Source organism: Vicia villosa, unplaced genomic scaffold (assembly GCF_029867415.1).
Source record: "Vicia villosa cultivar HV-30 ecotype Madison, WI unplaced genomic scaffold, Vvil1.0 ctg.000860F_1_1, whole genome shotgun sequence".
NCBI classification, from domain to species: domain Eukaryota; kingdom Viridiplantae; phylum Streptophyta; class Magnoliopsida; order Fabales; family Fabaceae; genus Vicia; species Vicia villosa.
Genome location: NW_026705389.1, coordinates 395346 through 402469, shown reverse-complemented (window position 1 = coordinate 402469; position 7124 = coordinate 395346).

Here is a 7124-nt window from a genome sequence, read left to right as displayed (position 1 = left end):
AATATCCAACCCTAGAAAAAAACACGGTTATCAAACATACTATCACAAATATATAATAAACTTTGAGAAAATGTAAAAGGATATAAGATTATTACCACTAAGAGGGTACATCTGCCAGCCATAATCCTTGCCTTCTACAGACACCCCTCTCCGAGTCTATGGTATTTGTACGCCAGTGTAGCCGCTCCCCAGTTGTACTCATGGACACGTGCGGTATCCGATAAGTACCTCAGGTAAACGACATCTGTGTACGACGAGTTCGTGTTCAAAAAGAGCTGAGTGCCTATCAATTATATGAAGTAACATCTCAGCACCCGCTCTCTATGTATATATGCCTCTTCCTCGTCACCAGTAGCCTCATTTGTCGCAAGAATTTCGACATCATATGTCCGCTGCAAGAAGTGAAACCTCACATGCACCCTGCGAGTCCTCTCCACATCCTCAAGCGCGTCATTAGGACCATCCCGCAACTCCTCAATCAGCATCTCCATCTCTTCCTCCTTCGTCAGCCTACCGTGACCAAGGAGGGTACCTCTTATAGGTAGATGCAGGAGGCATGCCACGTCGTCAAGAGTGATGGTAATCTCACCATGAGGAAGCTGAAATGACGAAGTCTCTGGATGCCACCTCTCTACAAATGCCATAAGCATCCCATTATGGATCGTCTAGAAGCCGACCTGACAGAGGTCCCTCAGACCAGAAGCTACAAGTACATCCTGGAACCATGGCTCGTCAGGCTGCGAAAGAGCAGTAATATTTCGGACGTAGTTGTAGAACCTCTGGGGATCTCTATTCTGAAATTTTCCAAAAAAACACTGTTATTAATAAGCAAAGTTAGATATGCCTGGTTGAATGATCTACATACCCTTTAAACAGGGATGCATCTATAGGATCTCCAAGTACCAGACAGGCTCCGGTACCAGATCATCCTCATTCAGCTTAGGAGGACACCGAAGATCTTGCATCGGTGGTCACTGGCACAAGCACAGAAGTAGAGGAACTTGTTGGTGCACAATGAATAAAGATGGTGACAAAGAGAATAATAGAATAACGGCGCAAAAGAGATGAGAGAATAAATGTTGTATTCTACTATTAATGATAGCTATTACAAGGCTATTTATAAGAAAAGAAAATCTTGCCACATAAGCCCTAAAACAGTAAACTTAGTGAACAAGTCTAAGGTAAAAACAGTACAGTACTACAAAAATACTAAAGTACCCTTACTACTAAACAGCTAAGCTAATGGGACCCAGATAACATCATCTGGTCAATACTATCTTCTGAGTAACCATCAGAAGATCAGTCCATCTTCTGAATATTGAATTACTCTTTAATACCATCCCTTAATTCATATTCTTCAATCAAAACTGACAACGCCAATTCCATCCCTCAAGAGCAGAAATTGATCCGTCTTGATCGCCTTCGTCAGAACATCTGCCACTTGCTTCTGAGTGCTACAGTGCACAACTTCTAATGTTCCATTCTGGACTTGGCTTCTCAAGAAATGATACTTAGTCTCAATACGCTTGCTTCTTCCGTGTAACACCGGATTCTTGGCAAGATTGATTGCAGACTTGTTATCAATCATCAGCTTCAGAGGCTTCTTCACCCTAATCTTCAGGTCTTCTAATAGATTCAGAAGCCACACAGCTTGACATGCAGCTACAGCGCCTGCGATGTACTCAGCTTCACAGGTTGATAGAGAAACAACAGGTTACTTCTTGGAACTCCAAGAGATAGGGCCTCCCAGAAACATGAACAAATATCCAGAAGTACTCCTTCTATCAACTCTGTCTCCACACCAATCAGAATCAGAATAACTCAATAACTCTGATTCTTCCTTTCTCCCAGAAGGAAACAATATGCCAAACTTCAGAGTTCCCTTGACATACTCAAGACTCTGACAGCAGCTTGGTAATGGGACCACTTAGGTTTACTCATGAACCTACTAACCAATCCAACTGCATAGCATATATCAGGCCTGGTATTACACAAATACCTTAGAGAACCAACCAGCTGTTTGAATACCGTAGCATCAACATCTTCACCTTCAGAATCAGAGTCCAACTTCTGATTCACTTCTGACGGTGTAACAGCAGCTTTGCAATTCTCCAACTTGAATTTCTTCAGAAGTTCTAACTCATACTTCAACTGATGCAGAATGATACCATCTTCTGAGTACAGAATCTCCATCCCTAGAAAATATGACATTTTCCCAAGGTCTGTAATCTCAAACTCATTCATCAGCACCTTCTTGAACTTCATCAGATCTTCTGGACAACTCCCCGTAAGCAATATGTCATCAACATAAAGACACAACAGAATCATATTGCTTCCAGAATGTTTCACATAAACTCCATATTCCATCTCACACTTCTGAAACCCTTGCTTCTTGAAAAATGAATCAATTTTCAAATTCCAAGCTCTGGGCGCTTGCTTCAATCCATATAGAGCTTTGTGTAATTTGTACACCATCCCTTCCTTATTCTTTTTCACAAAGCCAGGGGGTTGTGACACGTATACCTCCTCTTGTAATGGACCGTTCAGAAATGCAGACTTTACATCCAGATGCATCAAGGACCAACCTCTGTTCGCAGCTAACGCAATCACCCGTCTGATTGTTTCATGTCTAGCTACAGGAGCAAACACCTCAAAGTAATCTAGTCCAGGTTTCTGAAGAAAACCTCTAGCCACTAGCCTTGCTTTGTGTTTACCAACTGATCCATCTGGCTTCAGCTTTACTTTGAAAACCCATCTGACGCTGATGGCTTTCTTCTTCTTTGGAAGTTCTGTCAGCTTCCAAGTTTTGTTTCTTTCTATAGCCTCAAGTTCTTCTTTCATGGCATTCAGCCAGACCTTCTTCTTGAGCGCTTCTTCTATACTCACTAGTTCAAAATCTACTAACATGGCGCACTAAATGACCTCTCCTTCTGAGTCAACTTCTGTGTCTTGCAACATGTCAAAATCTGCAAACCTTCTTGGTATAGTTCTTACTCTTTGTGGTCGCTGAGCTACTTCAGAGTCAGCTACTCCAGAGTCACCACCTCCATGATCATCTCCAGAAGCTTGTCCTCCAGACCCTATGTCTTCAGAGTTTTCCCTTCCAGAATCATGACTACCACCAGACTCTGGATCATCATCATCAGAATCTCGATCAGAATCAGATTCTCCATCTGACTCATCTTCAGAAGATGCTTCATCTTCTGACTCGTCTTCAGAAGATTCTTCATCTTCTGACTCTAACTTTTCTTCAAAAGTTATCTCTACATCAGAAGTTGGTTGAGACTTTCTCCAATCCCAAACTTCTGATTCCTTCACAATGACGTCTCTGTTGACTTCAACTTTGTTAGTCTCTGGAAAATAGAGCTTGTATGCACCTGTACTGTGGTACCCCACCAATAACATCACTTTGCTTCTATCATCCAGCTTCTTCCTTCTAGCTTATGGAACGTGTTTGTAACACACAGAACCAAAAACCTTCAGATGACTAACACTCTGTTTCTCTTTAGTCCACTTCTCTAAAGGAACAATTTCCTTCAGCCTCTTTGTTGGACACCTGTTGAGCACATATGTTGCAGTAGCAACAGCTTCTCCCCATAGATTATGAGGAAGCTTCTTCTCTTTAAGCATACTTCTCGTCATATCAAGCAAAGTACGATTTCTACGTTCAGCAAGACCATTGTGTTGAGGAGTATAAGGAGCAGTAACTTCATGCTCAATTCCATTATCATCACAGAACTTCTGGAATTCTGTAGAGTTATACTCGCCTCCACCATCCGTTCTGAGAATCTTTATCTTCTGACCACTCTGCTTCTCAGCCTTCACCTTGAACTTCTGGAATTCTGTAAACACCTCATTCTTAAACTTAATGAGAGTTACCCACGTCATTCTTGTGAACTCATCCACAAAAGACACAAAATACCTATTTCCTCCAAGTGAAGGTTCTGGAAATGGTCCACACACATCAGAGTGCACTACTCCCAGAGTATGCTTTACTCTTGGAGCAACTTCTGATACAAATGGCAATCTGGGTTGTTTGCCTTTCATGCATACCTCACATGACTTCTCAGGCTTTACAATCTTAGGAATGCCACGTACGAGCTTCTTAGAACTTAAATGCCCCAGACTTCTATAGTTCAAGTGCCCCAACCTCTTGTGCCACAGCTTACTATCACCTTCTGAGCCTTCAGCACTCAGACACTCTGTTTCAGTTGTTTCTACATTCACCTTGAATGTTCTGTTGATTCCCTGTTCAGATTGCATAATCAACTTCTGATTGGAATCATACAACTTCAAGAGGTTGTTCTTCATAACAACTGAGAAACCTTTCTCAATGAGCTGACCCACACTCATCAGATTGCTTCTGATTCCAGGAACATACCAAACATCCTTGATCAGAACAGTCTTTCCATTCTTCACTTTGACTTTGACATTTCCCATACCTTCTGCATAAAGATACTTATCATCAGCACATCTGATCTTTGTCCTCCTTTCAGAGTCAAAGTCTATCAGCCATTGTTTGTTTCCAGTCAAGTGATTTGAACACCCAGTGTCCATATACCACCATTCTGACGAACATCTTTTGTCCGACTCTGAAGCCATCAATAGCACAGGTTCATCATCTGATCCTCCTCTAGCTATATTTGCTTCTTCTGATCTCCTTCCTTTGTTTGCCAAACAGTCTCTAGCAAAATGGCCAAACTGTTTGCAACAGTAACATTGAACTTTCTTCTTATCCTTTCCCTTCTGATATCTCTTCTCATCAGAAGTTGAGGCTTCCTTCTGGAATCTATCACCACGTCTATGCTTCTGGTCCTTCTTGACAAAAGAAGCCTTCAGAGCTTGCTCAACTTCTCTCTCAGAAGTTCTCTCAGTCAGACGCAACTCTTGTGCTTCTAAACTGCTTTGCAACTCTTCTATTCTCATGGTTTCCAGATCTTTAGAATGTTCAATGGATACAACAATATAATCAAATTGAGGAGTAAGTGACCTCAATATCTTCTCTATGATTACTTGTTCAGAAAGAGTTTCTCCACAAGCCTTCATCTCATTAGTGATCACAATCACTCTAGAGATATACTCAGAGACTTTCTCATTGTTCTTCATGTTGAGATTCTCATATTGCTTTCTCAGGGATTGAAGCTTCACCTTCTTCACTAATACGTCACCACCGTAACACCTGACCAGTATATCCCACGCCTCCTTTGACGTCATAGAATCAGCAATCTTCTCAAACACATTCACATCCACACACTGATGGATGAAGAACAACGCCTTTTGGTCTCTCTTCTTCGTCTCTCTCTGCGCTTCTCTTTGTTCTTCCGTTGCATCCGCTGCAACCGGAATATATCCTCCAGTGACAAGATCTAGAACATCTTGAGCACCAAATAATACACGCATTTGAATCATCCATCTATTCCATTTTTTACCATCAAGAACTGGAAGTTTGGTATTCAAGTTGCTTCCACTCATCTTTAAACTTGTGCAGACAAAAACAGATTTCAATCACACTCACACAGTGTTTCCCAACCCACAAACAATCAAGAAAAATGTGATTCAACACAACTTTGTTTCCCAGAAACAAAATCAATCACACAGTCACACAAACTCACGTTCACTCGTGTTTCCCTGTGTTTGGAACCGGAGCTCTAGATACCAATTGTTGGTGCACAATGAATAAAGATGGTGACAAAGAGAATAATAGAATAACGGCGCAAAAGAGATGAGAGAATAAATGTTGTATTCTACTATTAATGATAGCTATTACAAGGCTATTTATAAGAAAAGAAAATCTTGCCACATAAGCCCTAAAACAGTAAACTTAGTGAACAAGTCTAAGGTACAAACAGTACAGTACAAAAAATACTAAAGTACCCTTACTACTAAACAACTAAGCTAATGGGACCCAAATAACATCATCTGGTCAATACTATCTTCTGAGTAACCATCAGAAGATCAGTCAATCTTCTGAATATTGAATTACTCTTCAATAGAACTGCCCCGTTGACGTATGTGGGCGGAGGGCATATGTGAGGAACCCTCAACATCATCGTGAGGCCTCCATGATGAAGTAGTAGATGGAGAAGGCCCCTCAACTTGAACATATGGAGAAGGCCCCTCGACAGAAACGCATGCAGAAGGCCGTGCTGGAACGGGCGTAGCAGGTACATCTCTTGGGGTGGAAGCTCCATCAGTCACCTATGATACTACATGCATCTGTTCATGCCACACTGATGCATGTTGTCCAGTTCTCCCATGTATAATGCGTTTTGGATGGTCGGTCATAATGTCTGCATTGTGATACAAATAAAATCAAGTTGGATACTCTGTAGTTATAAGAAGAAAAGAAAAAAATATTTGTTCTTCCGTAGATGCATCTACGAAAGTACCTAACGTTTCAAAAAATTGAGTTTCTTCCGTAGGTGCATCTACGGAATGACCCAATGTTCCATTCTTCCGTAGATGAATCTACAGAAGGTTCTGAAATCTAAAAAATGCAACAATGGCGTCTGGTCACTGATGCAAAGGGTTAAAAGCTTATTTTGGTGGCTTGATCGTCCGTTTTACACATCAAACAGTATCTACATTGTATCTAAACTATATTTATAAAACTATCCAATCATTTCTACACCTAAAAATTGAAGTCTAACTCTATTATAAATACTCTAAAATAACTCGAAAAGTCAAAAATTTATCGATTAAATTAAGTTTTGAAGTTTTTGGAATGTGTTGATAGTTAATGTTGACGTTATTGGCCGAACTCGAGAGAAAGAAAACAAGTTTTTTGGAAGTTTGATTTTTGAGGTTTGGAGAGTTTGAGTGTTTGAAAATGACAAAAGTGAAGAATGGAAGAGGAGAAGAGTCTGACGCAAATATAACATCAAATGCTTTTATATACATAACGTGGGAAATAGATTGTGTGTGAAAATAATATATACATACAGTCTCCTTTATTTTTATAACGCATCCAAATTGTGAATTATTTTTTAACAAATTTAACGATGAATAAAGATAGTACACTGGCAACTTTTTATTTTTATTTGATGGATCATCATATACATTTATTTTTTATAAAAAATACACAACAATAATTCAAACAAACTTCTATATATAAGGAAATTTAG